This window comes from Palaemon carinicauda, chromosome 13 (genome assembly GCF_036898095.1).
Source record: "Palaemon carinicauda isolate YSFRI2023 chromosome 13, ASM3689809v2, whole genome shotgun sequence".
NCBI lineage: Eukaryota > Metazoa > Arthropoda > Malacostraca > Decapoda > Palaemonidae > Palaemon > Palaemon carinicauda.
Window position 1 is genome coordinate 132,363,134 of NC_090737.1, and position 16,065 is coordinate 132,379,198.

At 34.2% G+C, this 16,065-nt stretch overlaps 1 long non-coding RNA gene across 1 annotated transcript; it reads left to right on the top strand.

Annotated features, from left to right (window-relative positions):
• Nucleotides 1-1,042: 1,042 nt before the first annotated feature.
• On the top strand, nucleotides 1,043-11,889 carry LOC137652449 (uncharacterized). Its single transcript, XR_011046298.1, has 2 exons — nucleotides 1,043-1,145; nucleotides 10,408-11,889. It is a non-coding gene; the product is annotated as an uncharacterized lncRNA (long non-coding RNA).
• The last annotated feature ends 4,176 nt before the right edge of the window (nucleotides 11,890-16,065 follow it).

The following is a 16,065-nucleotide window of genomic DNA, read 5'->3' on the forward strand; positions in this document are numbered from 1 at the left end:
AGGGGAAGCGATTGATGAGGTGGAATCATTTAGATATTTAGAAACTTTGTTCTCTAATACGTGGTCTTTAGAATTTGCATTTAATGAAAGATTGAAAAAAGAAAACCAGACAATGGCTGATCAAGTAATATCTGGAAATAAAGTCACCTGAAATTAAATATAAAAATTATTCTATATATCAGTTTATTGAGATCATTGTTACTGTGTGGACATGAGTCGTTGCATGACGATGAAACTATATGCAACAGATTTTGTAGATTTTAGAACAAAGTTCTCGGGAGAATATTGGTAGTTAGATGGTAGGAGAGGATTATAAACGAAAATATAAGAGAGATTACTCGAATGCCATATGTGTGTGAGATCATGGTGAGGGGCAGATGTAGATGGTTTGAGCATGCTTTTTGCACTCCTAAGAGAGATTAGTTCACCATAAGTTCAGCTGGGCTCCACAAGGCACTAGAAGAGTTGGGAGACCCAGTCCTACATGGCTGAAGACTAGGAAGCGTGAAGTAGGAGAAGATGAATGGAGACGTATTGATTTAAAAGCTCAAGATAGAGATGGTAGGCGAAATCTAACCAAAGCCCTTTGCGTCAAAAGGCGTAGGAGATAATGACGATGATATTGATAAATAGTGTGTCTATATAATTACAATGAAAGGGATTATAAAGAGCTAGAATATATATAACAAAATAGAATTATATTTAAATTCATGTTTCAATACGCATTTACTATACCGATCAATATTATTTGTGAATCATTCAAGTTCGATTAGGAAAATGATAAAATTTCAAATAGGACTCTTTTCATAGTTTCCTTATATCTATATTTTCATTTTGAGTCACAGTTTTACTCATATATTCAAAATATTAATATAATAACATTAAGAAAATATGACAATGAAACGGCTACAACTAGCGGTTAAGTGATTTTGAAAGATGAAAATTAAGATGTTTTAGGCAATTGTCTTCCTATTTTGTCCTTGGAAATTTGTCCACATCTTTACCTCTGACTTCTCCTGACACGAGGGAACCAGTTCTCTCCGACTCGACTTCGAGTTAACATGTAGCTGACTAAGAGTTGGCTGCATGGCTGGGGAAAACTTTCCCAGGCATATATTTCTCTATTGTGTGGTGTTCTATTTGCTGTAAGTATATTTTGTGAATGCTCAGTGGTTATTTCATTGATTAGGAAAGTTATATTTGATAAATCGGCAGACTTTAGTAGTGGATTTATATCTTAATTATATCTTCGTTATTGTTTGTCTCTGCAAGTGTGAATATGTTGCGTGGCTAATTTTGCGAGTCTGATTGAATATAAGTGCAGTTAATTCATATTGGTAAAATTTTGATTTGACATGCTGTAGCTTAATAAACTGTTCAGAAAGCTTTTTACTTTTCTAATTAGTTACCTAATTATCCAGACAATTACTCATTAATATTAGTCCGTGGCTAAACTGTTATTCCTTAAACTAGTCTTGGTGAAAATAGTGCTTAAATACCATCTGAACTGTAGTGTGCATATACTAAGCTAGTCTTAAGGCTGCTAACATACCTTGCCTAATATTAGGGTATTTCTGTCTATATCAACATGTTTTAATGCAAAATTTATTACATCGGAACAAACTATTGCCACACTAAAATGTTGCGTAATTTTATTTAGCTTTACTCGGTAAACCGCGGTATAGACTCTAAATGTGATTGAAATTCTTATGCAAATAAGGCAAAACTTCAGACTGTACCATTGCAATGTTAAACACTTGCACAAGTCTTGCATAAGTACTTGGCCAGTATTTAGTGTTAAACACTTGCATATGTCTTGCATAAGTACTTGGCCAGTATTTAGTTTTCTTGCTGCATTTGAGAAGCTATAATATGGCGAGAAGTAGTTTTATTCCATGAGGCGTTCTACTTCTCTCTTTACTAGTAAGTTTTGTCAATATTGGCAAATCTTTTTGCAGAGTATTATTGAGTATCTTTTAGCGCTCAGTCTGTGACAGTTAGTTTTAATTAATACTTTGTCACCAATGGTATGTAGGAGAGCTTCCAATTATTGAGATGGTAAATCTATTAAATCGCTCTACTACTACTAAAAGTACACTTCTTCATTTGTTTTTTAATCTTGCTTTGTCACACGAATGCTTTTTTAATACAAAAGTTGACACTTGGAATCACAGGTGGGGCAAATAGGGTCACTTTCGCTGCTAATAACATCGTAATCATAGCAGTACTTTATCATTCTTTCGATGATATTAGAATAATGGTGAAAAATTATCTTCATAATAAAAACACTTTAGACAAGAACTTGGGAGAAAATCCAGATTTTGATGTTGGTAGATGGTTAATGAGAAACCGCACCAAGTTGTTTCATAAGCCACCACGGCTCTCAAAACAGAGAATGTAGTGGAGATTGTGTGCAGTGTCAAAAAGTGTTCCATTTCTTGCTAAAACTGATTCCTTATTGGTTTAATCACGTGATTCTAGTTTTAAAATGCTATTCCTAAGTAAAATGTAGATAATAATTGGTTATGAACTATGACATTGGTGACTTATTTCTACGTAGGATAGTCTGCAGTAATGACATAATCTGTTAACATGAAAGAGGTCAGTCTAAGGAGTAATTTGAGAAGTATGAAAGTCGAGGGACTTTGTTTGTTTGGAGGTGGGTTTAATATTTATTTTTAAACCACTTCTAGACCTAGCACCGAAGTTGATTTATGTATCCAACTGAACCTTGGACTTAATCTTTTTTTTAGTGAAAGCTCTTCAATTTCATAACTTTTTAGTGAAAGCTCTTCAATTTCATAACTTGCTGGAAGAGCTGTTGTATAGAATTGCCGTTCAGACTATTTGAAGCCTAAAACATTAGAGCTCTTGGATGCATCCTTTATTAAATATTTGGTAACTTAAAATTTTCTATTACATTCCTACTACTCTTACTGGTATTTATTTCAACATTCTATATTGATAATTAAAATCATAGCTTATTAAAATAGGATATTTGTCGGTATATCGGGATAACATTGTTTATTGACATAATGGTGATTTGATTTTAATAGGAAAGTACTTCCAGGGTTATATTTGAAATAAATCTGTATTTAGAACTTCATATTTTAATTGGTAATTAATGGCTTGTGTTGTGACCTTGCACTACAACCTATTACTTCTTTTTCAGATCCAGACTTTGTTCAACAAGGTATTGGTAGCGGATTCTTCCAACAAATGCTCATAAATGTTCTTCTAGACTTCAAAGAACTGAAAGGCTGCAAGGTTTTAAAGATTGGCAGGCTCTCGTAAATACATGCATCCTTACTTCGGGAACATAGCAACCCTGCCTGTTACCTTTAGCGCAGGGTTCTTGGAGACTCCATAATAATAGTCAAATGTTTGTACTGGTTTTATGTAAGGTTTAGGTTAGTTCATCGCAAAATCTTTGAATGCATAAATTTCAAGTTTACGTGCGAGATGGTGCATGCGGAATTTCTTTAGGAATTTAAATTTGAAGATTTTGCAACATTTTTAGGACTAAGGAAGTTAGGGATACTAACACTGTTCAGGTTCTCGGTTACCCCTGCTAGTAAAGGGAAAACCTGACTGAATGAGCTTCTGAATAGTGACGGGTTAATGTTTGTTTTTACATACTTATTTGGCGTAAATTTTATTTAAACTGTGAGATTACGGAAACCAGTTAATATTTGTTCAAATTTAGAAGTTTTGTAGATTTCTCTTTTCTTTCTGCACTGGGCTTTCTGGATGTAATGTTTGTTTGTTTAATGTCATTGTTTCTGTTGCATAAATATTTCTATTTACTTAATATAATGGTTCCAGTAAGTTATTTAAATATTATCTACGGAAATATTATTACGCTTATTATAATGTCTTAATTTCTTTATTTTATAAATTCACGTAACATTCATGGTTTAAATCATTTTGATCTCTCTAAGGCTAATATAAATCTGCCCAGCAGTATTAGCCTTCCTGAGACCCTATTAGTATTATGATGAAACTTTCCCTTATATCCTGTGTAAAGGATAAGTTTTAGTTCAAAATTTTTTTAGGTAAATTTAATCTACAAATCATTGTTACTTTTAACTGCACCAAAAAAATTTTTATTCACTTTATAAATCTACAATTGGAGAGAATCCAGAAAGCTTTGTGGAAGATTTAACTTTAACATTCATTAACCTCTCACATAATCGAGAACTAGTTTTGTAATTCCTGATGAGAGCGTCGGCACCGCCATGCTTGGCAAGTCCGAAAGTTTAAATGAGTAGGAGGCTTTGCATGGAATCTTATGTATTGGACATTAGTTATGTAATTCTAAATTAGAGACAAGACTCAAAAGTGAGACATAAAACTTGGCTGGTCCGAAAGTTGAAACTAGTAGGAGGCTTTGCACCATATCCAATGTATTGGATATTCACCATATCCAATGTATTGGATATTATGACTAGTAATTTTAGGCTGGAGACTGATTCCAGAATGAGGCATGAGACTTGGCTAGTCCGAAAGTTGAAACTAGTAGGAGGCTTAGTCTGGATTACTATGTATATTAGGTAAGAAGCTAAAGTATTAGTAGTCTTTAAACAAGATTTACTAGTACTTTAAATATAAACTTTCAGGAGCTCATAAATATTTTTTGTAATTAAATGAAGTCAAATAAAAAAATCTAACCACTTATTAGTATTATGATTCCTTTGTGTATAATGTACTTAAGATCTATGACCACCTGAGGTTAAAGGACTATATTCTATTCAACTTTTAGTGGTGTCAACTACTCTGAAATGAGTTGGTACAGTAACTACGTCGTCTGGCTATCTTGGACACTCCTCGGTCCCAAACTTTAAGGAAACCATACCAGACTTTTTGCAAGTTTGGAGTAATGAATATTTTTCTTGTAATTTGGTCGTGAAAAAAAAAAATATGCGAAAAATAAAATATGCGAAAAAAAATCTTATAAAAATTTTAAGTCTCCTAAATTACTTATTAAATCCAATGAAAGTATTTTGGGCTGCAGTAATAGCCAGCTTATTACCACTAGAGTATCTTTAGCAATAAAAGGCAGTTTTGCTTATCTATATAAAGATCTTAATTTATTGGAATGTAACGATATTATAGTAATTTCATTTGGATAGTCCCCTTCCATACTAGGGCCAATGCAAGGCGGGTAGTCTGTAGCCAATTTTGTTGTATGGGTTACGAAGAGTGTAGATAAGGCCATAGACATGAAACTCTCTCGCAAACAATCGAAGGTTACTTTGCTCTCTGCTTGACTTCTGGCCTGGCAAAGATAGTTTGCTTGATTGTCTACTTCCAGCCTGAAACACTTTGATCTGGTAACAGTTTCAAAGCAAAAGAATAATGGGCCAAAAAAAGTGCCTGCCATTTAATTGCACCTTGTGTGGAAGGGGCTTGAAAAGCTCTAATCATAATGCAGATATGTTAAGAGTGGGAGATAGTCTCCTGGAGCGTGGGTCCAAATTGATTTGAAAAGAGTGTGTTTGCTGAACTGGGTAGTCCCTGGTGGAGACTTTTTACCAAAGCATTTTTACCAAAGCATTTTAATAGAGCAAACTATCTCCAGTTTCTGTGGTTATAACATGGAAGGAAACTTTGAAGCATATGATTCCAGAAGTAAAATCTTATTTGGGTAACATTAGCATGTTTATTTGGCATTTTCCTTGAATACCATCTGCATGATAGTAAGTTTTTGGTTTATAAGTTTTACATAATTGGGTATATCCTTGGGTCATTTGTCTGTCTGAAATTTGAGCCTCTAACACTAGAGGGGTAAATTCAGGGCGGTCACTCAGATTTGACTGGAATCTCACTTAATTACCAGATTGAGTAGTGTATGCTGTCATCAACACCCTTGATCTCTAACCATATACCACATAATTGGTAAAGGTCTATCAAAACTACAGAGTAAGTCAGAGGGACAAAAGTGATACCAGATCTCGTTGGGTTACAAGAACTGAGATTAGTGACGTCAGAAGTGGGAAACCCACAGGCTGGGATCTGGCAACAACAATGATACCAGATGGAATGTAGCCCACAATCTATGCTCTTTCAGCTGGCAAAGATTGGCGGGTAAAAAGAACAAAGCAGACACCAATAGTATATTTGATTAAAAATGAAAAATCATAACTGAATCTCAAAGAAAGGTGCTTTCCAGCCACGTGCCATTTTACGGATATTAAGGTAACCTATTTTATAAAATACCGTTAATAAATATTTAAAACTTTTGTTTCTTCTAAACCCATTCACTAAACTTTTCTGTCTGTAATAAAAAATCTTATATAAAAAATATGGGTTTCTAACTCTTATCCTAAAAAAGGGTACTTTCATGTTCTTTTTTATATAAATCTAGAAAAATCGTTTAATCATAATTTGAGTAACATCTAATCATTAGAGAAGAAGACAAATCAATATCTCTATCAATAATGAAAAAAATACTAAGTTTTTAAACTACTAAAATGAGAGAGAGAGAGAGAGAGAGAGAGAGAGAGAGAGAGAGAGAGAGAGAGAGAGAGAGAGAGAGAGAGAGAGAGAGAGAGAGGGGATATTTTGGTAAGAAAATTTAGCATAATTATGTGAATATGCTTCCAATGGAAATATTCTGAGTAATGAAGCAACTCTCAGAATACTTACAAGATTATTTTGTCGCATATGGCAAGGAGGCAAAACCTGATGAATTGGAGCTAAGAGTGTTGGTGAAAATGAAAAAAAAAAAAAAAAGTGGGAGATCTTAACTGATTGCAATATTTACAGAGGCATTATACTTAGTCAGTTGTCATGAAAATATATAGTATGCTCCTTCTAAAGAGATTAGAGAGAAAGATTGGTGAAAATCTGAGAGAGAAAAAAAGCAGGATTTAGAAAACGTACAAGTTGTACTGACCAATTTTCATTTTAAGACATGTACAGCAATGTGTAAATTCTAAAAGCCATTTTTGATGGCACTTTTGGACTATGAAAAGGCCTTTGATAGTATGCACCAGACAATTTTGAGGAGTCTCATTATTAAGGAGTTCATGACAAACATGTAAATTTGATCATCTGTTCATGAGCATAATAAGTGCAAAGTTAATGTTAGTGGAGTCATATTAAAGTACTTTCCAGTGAACAGTGAAGTACTTCAGGGGAATACGTTATCACCTATGTTGTTTATGTTCCTCAAGGATTTTGTAATGCAGAGAACAGTTGGGAATGGTAGAGGAAGATTGGACTGGATTGATAATAGGAAATTAGCTGACCTAGAATATGCTAATGATGCTTTCCTTATTAGCAGAACACTACAGTACTTGCAAAATTTCCTTACCAGAATGCATGAAATATCACATGAGGTTGGGCTCAAGATAAATAAAGGAAAGACAGAGATAATGACAACGGATTATGCAATGAAAGATGAAATATCATTGGAAGGAGGGATGATTAATGAGGTGGAATCAAGGGAAGATCAAATATCATTGGAAGGAGAAATGATTAATGAGGTGGAATCATTTAGATATTCAGCAACTTTGATCTCTAATACGTGGTCTTTATATTTTGTATTTATTAAAAGATTGATAAAAGTAAACCCGACTATGGCTAGGTTAAGTAAAATCTGGAAACAAATCGCCTGACAATACATTGAAAAATCATGCTATATATCAGTTTATTGAGATCGTTGTTACTGTGTGGACATGAGTCGTGGTATGACAATGAAGCAATATCCAACAGATTTTGTAGATATGAGAACAAATTCCTCAGGAGAATATTGGTAGTTTGATGGTAGGAGAGGATTAGAAACGAAAGTATAAAAGATTACTAGAATGCCATATGTGTATAAGATCATGGTGAGGGGGAGATGGAGATGGTTTGAGCATGCTCTTTGCACTCCCCAAGAGAGATTAGTTCACCAAAAGTTCAGCTGGGCTCCACAAGGCACTAGAAGAGTTGGGAGACCCAGTCCTACATGGCTGAGGACTATGAAGAGAGAAGTAGGAGAGTATTGATTTAAAAGCCCAAGATAGAGATGGTAGGCGAAATCTAACCAAGGCCCTTTGCGTCAATAGGCGTACGAGATGATGACTATGATATTGATAAATAGTGTGTCTATATAATTACAATGAAAGGGATTATAAAGAGCTAGAATATATATAACAAAATAGAATTATATTCAAATTCATTTTTCAATACGCATTAACATACCGATTAATATTATTTGTGAATCATTCAAGTTCTATTAGGAAAATGATAAAATTTCAAATAAGACTCTTTTGATATTTTGTTTATATCTATATTTTCCTTTTGAGTCACTGTTTTACTCATAAATTCAAAATATGAATATAATAACATTCAGAAAATATAACAATGAAACGACTGCAACTGACGGTTAAGTGATTTTGAAAGATGAAAATTAAGATACAACTGTTATAGCTGTTTTGGGCAATTGTCTTGTCCTTGGAAATTTTTCCACATCTTTACCTCTGACTTCTCTTGAAACCAGGTAGGCAGTTCTCCCCGACTCGACTTCGAGTTAACATGTAGGTGACTAAGAGTCGGCTGCATGGCTGGGGAAAACTATCCCAGGCAAATATTTCTCTACTGTGTGGTGTTCTATTTGCTGTAAGTATATTTTGTGAATGCATAATGTTAATTTCATTTTTTAGAAAAATTAGATTTTATAAATTAGCAGTCTTTAGATGATATACATAATTACATCTGTTTGGTATTGATTGTCTCGGCTTGTGTGAACATTGTTGTGAATGTGTTGGGTTCCTCTTTTTGTGAGTCTGAATTATAAGTGCAATTAATTCATATTAGCTCTTGATTTAACAATACGCTGTAGCTTTCAAAGTTCTTCAGAAAGCTTTTAATTTTTCTAATTCGTTACTTTTTTATCCAGACAACTCTTCTTTAATATCAATCCCTGACTGAACTGTTAAGTCCTTAAACTAGTCTTGGTGAAAATAGTGCTTAAAATACCATCAGAACTGTGTGTAGTTCATATACTAAAGACTCGAGGACTTATTATCTACTTATTTTTAGGGTCTTAAACTTTGTATCAACATATTTTTTTGCATTAACTGCTACCACAGTATAATGTAGCTCGACTTTTAGCTTCAATCTCTAAACTCCGGTATAGACTCCACATGCTATTGAAATTCTCATTCAAATGATAAGGTGTGAAACTCCAGTCTTGACCATTGTGCTGTTAAAACACTTCCATTTTTCTTACATGTACTTTACTATTATTTCAAGGGTTCCTGCTTAATTAGAGCCATATTATGGCATTCAATTAACACTTGAGACAAGAACTTGGGAGAAAATCCGATTTTGATATCGGAAGTAGATGGTAAATGAGGAACTGAACCTGAAGTTTTTTCATATGTCAAAGTAGATAGTAAACGAGAAACTGCACCAGTTGTTTCAAAATCCTCCACGGCTCTCAAGACTGTAGAGATTGTATGCAGTGGCAAAAAAGTGTTCAGTCTCTTAGTAAAACTGGCGCCTTATTGGTTTAGTCGCGTGATTATAATTTTAAAATGCCAGTCCCAAGTAAAATTGGTGCAGTTTATTAGTAAAACTGTCGCCTTATTGGTTTAGTCGCCTAATTCTTGTTTTAAAATGCTACTCCCAAGTAAAATGTGGATAATGATTTTTAGTTATGAACTAGGACATTTTGGTGACTTATTTCTACGTAGAATAGTCTTTAGTAATGATAATGTTTTTAACATGAAAGGGCTCACGTCTGAATAGTAATTTAAGACTTATAATATTCGAGGGACAATGTTTGCAGGTGGATTTAAAATTTTTCTTTAAACTACTTCTAGACCTAGCGCCGGTTTTGATTTATATATCCAACTGAACCTTTAACTTCATCTTTTTAGTGAAAGTACTTAATTTTCATGACTTCTTGTCGGAGCTATTGTATAGAATTGCCGTTTATAGACTATTTGAATGCATCCTTTATTAAATATATGGCAACCCAAAATTTTGTTACATGCCTACTACTATTACTGGTATTCATTTAAACATACTATATAGATAATTAAAATTATAACATTAAACTAGGGCACTTCTCGGTAGGAGCTATTGTATAGAATTGCCGTTTATAGACTATTTGAATGCATCCTTTATTAAATATATGGCAACCCAAAATTTTGTTACATGCCTACTACTATTACTGGTATTCATTTAAACATACTATATAGATAATTAAAATTATAACATTAAACTAGGGCACTTCTCGGTATATCTGGAAAATTTCTTTTATTGCCATTATGGTGATTTAATTTTAATAGGAAATTATTACTTCTAGGTCATGTTTGAAATAAATCACTGAACTTAGATGTTAGTATTTTAATTAGTAATTAACGGCTTGCTTTTGGACCTTGCACTACAACCTATTATTTCTTGTTTCAGGTCCAGACTTTGTTCAACAGAGTATTGGTGGCAGATTCTTCCAACAAATGCTCAGAAGTGTTCTTCTAGACTTCAAAGAACTGAAAGGCTGCAAGGTTTTAAAGATTGGCAGGCTCTCTTAAATACATGCATCCTTACTTCGGGAACATTGCAACCCTTCCCATAACCTTTAGCGCAGGGTTCTTGGAGACGCCACAATAATAAAGTCAAATGTTTGTACTGGTTTTATGTAAGGTTTAGGTTAGTTCATTGTAAAATCTTTGAATGCATAAATTTCAGTTTACTTGCGAGATGGTGCATGCGAAATTTCTTTAGGAATTTACAATTTTGAAGATTTTGCAACATATTTAAGACTAAGGATGAAGTTAGGGATTCAAGGTAGGATGTACTAACACTGTTCAGGTTCTCGGTTACCCCTGCTAGTAATGGGAGAACCTGACTGAATGAGCTACTGAATAGTGACTGGTTAATGTTTGTTTTTGCATATTTGTTTGGCATGAATTTTATTCAAACTGGCCGATTTCGAAAACCAGTTATTTTTTTGTTCAAATTTAAAGATTTATAGATTCTTTTCCTTTTGCACTGGTCTTGATAGATGTATTATTTGTTTAATGTCATTGTTTCTGTTGCATAATTTTTTTTCCAGATTACTTAAGATAAGTTCGATTAAACCAATTCCATTAAACTAATTAATCTAACTTCTTACGAAAGTATTAATACACATGTCTCATTATTTTTTTTTTTTTAAATTCGCATGGATTTCGGTTAAAATTATTTTGCTCTCTAAGGCTAATATAAATCTGCATAGCAGTATTAGCCTTCCTGAGACCGTATCAGTATTATGGTGAAACTTTCCCATATCTCCTGTGCAAGGGATCAGTTTTGATTAAGATATTTTGAAGAAATTTAATTTATAATAATTTTGATACTTTAAACTGCACAACATTTCTTTTTGAATCTTGGATTGGAGAGAATTCAGAAAGATTTGTGGTAAATGCAATGTAACCTTCATCAACCTGTCACCTAATTAAGAAATATTTGTGTAATTCATGGTGGAGAGTGCCTGTAACACCATGCTTGGCTAGTCCCAAAGTTGACACTAGTAGGAGGCTTTGCATGGAATCCTATGTACTGGACATTAGTTATGTAATTCTAAAGTTAGAGACGAGACTCAGGAGTGAGACATGAAACTTGGCTGGTCCGAAAGTTGAAGCTAGTAGGAGGCTTTGCTCTACATCCAATGTATTGGATATTGTAACAAGTAATTCTAGGTTAGAGAATGCCTCCAGAACGAGGCATGAGATTTGGCTAATCCGAAAGTTGAAACTAGTAGGAAGCCTAGTCTGAATTACAATGCATATTAGGTAAGAAGCAAAAGTATTGGTAAACTTTACATGATTTACTATTACTTTAAATGTAATCTTTCAGGAGCTCATAAATATTTTATAATTAAATGAAGTCAAATAAAAAAATAACTAACCACTTATTAGTATTAATTCCTTTGTGCATATTTCAAAAATATGACCACCTAACCACTTATTAGTATTGATTCCTTTGTGTATAATGTACCTAAGATCTATGACCAAGTAAGGTTGAAGGACATTTTAAATAACTTACGTCAGCTACTCTACAATGAGTTGGGTACAGGAACTATATCCCCGTTTGGATATCCTGTATGATTCTTCCGATCCCCAAACTATACAGAAGCATTGACATACTTTTCGCAAGTTTAGAGTAGTAGTAATTATTTTTAATTTAGTGGTCTGGAAAATTTTTTTTTTCTCAAGTTTTAAGGAAGTTTATACATAGATAGAAAGGTTGTGGTGAAAAATATACCTGGAACAGTTTAATAAAAACCTTTAGAGGGTTATATAATAATTTAGCACTTTACTCCTAAATAGTAATTTAAATAAATTTAAAATATTTCCTGCTGCAGTAATAACCAGCTTATCACCTCTCGTGTACCTTGGCATTAACAAGCAATTTTGCTTGGCTATATATTATAATCTAAAGTTATTGGAATTTAACTTTTATATTAGTAATTTCATTTGGATATATAGTCCCCTTCCATACGAGGGCAAATGTACGGCGGGCAGAAACTATTAAACTATCAACCAATTTTGTTGTTTGTGTTACGAAGAGTGCAGATGAAGCCATAGACTATGAAACCATGCAAACCATCGAAGGGTACTTTGCTCTCTGCTCAATTTCTGGCTTGGCAAGGTCACAAGTTCGCCTGACTGTCTACTTCCCGCCTGAAAACGTTTGACCTGGTAACACTGTTTCTAAGCAAGGGAATTGTGGGCAATGCCCGCCCTGCATTTGACCCTTTTGGGGAAGGGCTAGGAAGTTTTAACGAATTTTGAGAAAACCCGTGAAAATACAAATGGAGATTGTCGCCTGGAGAGTGGGGACAAATTACTTTAGAAAGGGTTTGCTTGTTCAATTGGGTAGTCCCAGGTGGAGACTATTTACTAAAGCATTTTAATAGAGCAATGTAAAATAAATTTAGAGCTACAGTATATGCAAACTACCTCTCAAATTTTTTTTGTAGTTTATACCAAGGAAGGAAACTTGCTATCATATGATTCCAGAAATGACATTATTTTGCAGACATTAGCCTATTTATTTGGTATTTTCCTTGAATACAATCTGTATGGTAGTAAGTTTTTTGCTATATAAAGTAATAGTTTTTTATAATAGGGTATATTCTAGAGTCATTTACCTTAGTCTGAATCTCAAAGACCATACCACACACAAGGGGTAAATTCCGGTCGGCCACTCTTGATTTCCCTGGAATTTTTACTTTATAACAATTACCAGAGGAAACAATCTAATCTCTTGATTGCTAGCCATACCACATAATCGGCAAAGGCCTGTCTACACTATCGATCATGGCCGAGGGACATACAGTGATACCAGATCTCCCTGGTTAGTTAGAACGAGGATTAATGAGATCAGAAGCGGAAAAACCACAGGCAGGGATCTGGCAACAACAACAACCGAGTGTACCCCACAATCTTTACACGTTTAGCGGGCAAAGAGAACACAGGAGACACTAGTAATATATGATAATTAGTCATGGAAAATCTTCACAATATATTGATGGTATGCACCAGACAATTTTAAGGAGAGAGTTGCGTTACTATGGAGTTTCTCTTAAATATGTAAATTTGATTGTCTGTTCATGTTCTTAGCAAAAGCAACGTTATGTTAATGGAGTAATATGAAATGAATTTCCAGTTAACAGGAGTACTCAAAGTGAATGTCTTGTCATCTATGTTGACTATCATCCTCATGGATTTTGTAATGTATAGAACAGTTGGGTATGACCCAGAAGGATTGGACTGGATGGGTAAGAGGATATTAGCTGACTTAGAGTATGCTGATAACATTAACCTTATTAGCAAAATGCCACAGGACTGGCAAAGCTTACTTACCAGAATGCATGGAATATTAGAAGAGGTTGGGCTCAAGATAAATAGAAGAATGACAAAGATGATGTTAAAATCTACAAGGGAAGATGAAATATCATTGGAATGAGAAAGGATTATAAGGTGGAATCATTGAAATGTTTAGGAATAAGATTACTAATACACGGTCTTTAGAATAAAAGTTTAATGAAAGATTGAATAGAGCAAATCAGACAATGGCTAGGTTAAGTAAAATATGGAAATCAAATACCATGTTACTGTATGGACATGTCGTGGTATGACAATGAAACTATATCCAACAGATTTTGTAGATTTGAGGACAAACTCCCCAGAAGAATATTTTGAGTTAAAAGACAGGAGAGGATTAGAAATGAAACTATAAGATTAATTAAGTGCCAAATGTGGAGGAGATCATGGTGAGGTGTAGATGGAGATGGTTTGAGCATGCTCTTTGCACTCCCCAAGAGGAATTTGTTCACCAAACTTTCAACTGGGCTCACAAGGCACTAGAAGAGTTGGAAGACCCGGACCTAAATGGCTGAGAACAATGAAGTGCGAAGTTGAAAATGATGAATGGAGAAGTATTGATTTAAAAGCTAAAGCTAGAGATGACGGTTGAAATCTAACCGGGGCCCTTAGCGTAAAAGGCGCTGGAGGAGATGATAATGATAATGATAATCAATCATGCAGAATAGTTAGTGCACAATTCCGAAACTTTCCTTGTACTCTCATCTCCTTGTGTGTTGTCTTAATACAGTGTCTCTATTACTGAGGGAAGGAAGGTCACTCCAGCAACTGAGTTTGGAGCCGTAAACATCACTCATCCCAGCACCTGACGTGCGTGAGTTTACTAGTAGAGACAGTTTCTGGTGTTTCGTTAAAGTTGCCTGTCTATGCATGCCTGTCGTTTCCTCACTTCTGATGTCAACTTCAAGCATGCCACTCACCGTCCTAGTTTTTGTGTTGGTATTACCTGATCTGGTATCACTGTTTGCCCGTCGGGCATGCCAAGGACCCACTTAGAAGTGGGTCCTGGGCATGCCCGATAGTGTGCACAGGCCTTAACAGCGTCTGCGTGCCGTGAATTTGCCACTCATGTGGAAGGGCTCAAGCCATCTTGCAGGTCGTGTAAAATAGTAACACAGGTTCATCTTGCAGTTGTTCATGAAAGAGTGTTGTATTTACAGTTCTACAAAGCAGTTCTTTTCTCACTATGGAACTTTCAGATTAATGTGAACTACAAACAACTCGTCATCACAAAGTTGGACTTTGATTTAGTATTTGTTTGTAGACGCAGGTGTTTATCCTTGCTTGTTAATTTCCGTCAGTGAACAAGTAAAGGAACCATGGGCCATGGGGTCTATGTAAGTTTTATATTAAACCTACTCTAATGAGAATTATCATTAGATTATAACTAAAGGCATGATAGAAAAAAATAATAAATAATGATCAAGTCTCTGACAAAATTATTCATCATAGCATGCAAGGTGTTCATGCACTATAAAATGCATACCCACACACACAGACACACATTAACACACACACACACACACACACACACACATATATATATATATATATATATATATATTTATAGAGAGAGAGAGAGAGAGAGAGAGAGAGAGAGAGAGAGAGACATATACAAGCACACACACACACACACACACACACACATATATATATATATATATATATATATATATATATATATATATATACATATATATATATATGTGTGTGTGTGTGTGTGTGTGTAGAGTATATGTAGAGTATATAAATACAGTGTGTCCATATAATTACAATGAAAGGGATCATTAAAGAGCTAAAAATATTTATCTATATAAAATAGAGTCATATTTAAATTCATGTTTCACTACTCATTTATCAAACTAATCAATATTATTTTCTAATAATCTAAGTTCGATAAGGAAAACAATAAAATTTCAAATATAATTTTTTCATATTTTGTTTATATCTATATTTCAATTTCTAGTCACTTGTTTGATTCATGCGTTTCAAATATGAATATATTAAAATTCAGGAAATATAATCATGAAACGATTGCAACTGGCGGTTAAGCGAATTTGAAAACTGAAAAATGAAGATACAACTGTTATAGCTGTTTTGAGCAATTGTCTTCTGTCTTGTCTTTGGAAATTTGTCCATGTCTTTACCTCTGACCTCTCCTGAAACGAGGTAGTCAGTTCTCTCCGACTCGACTTCG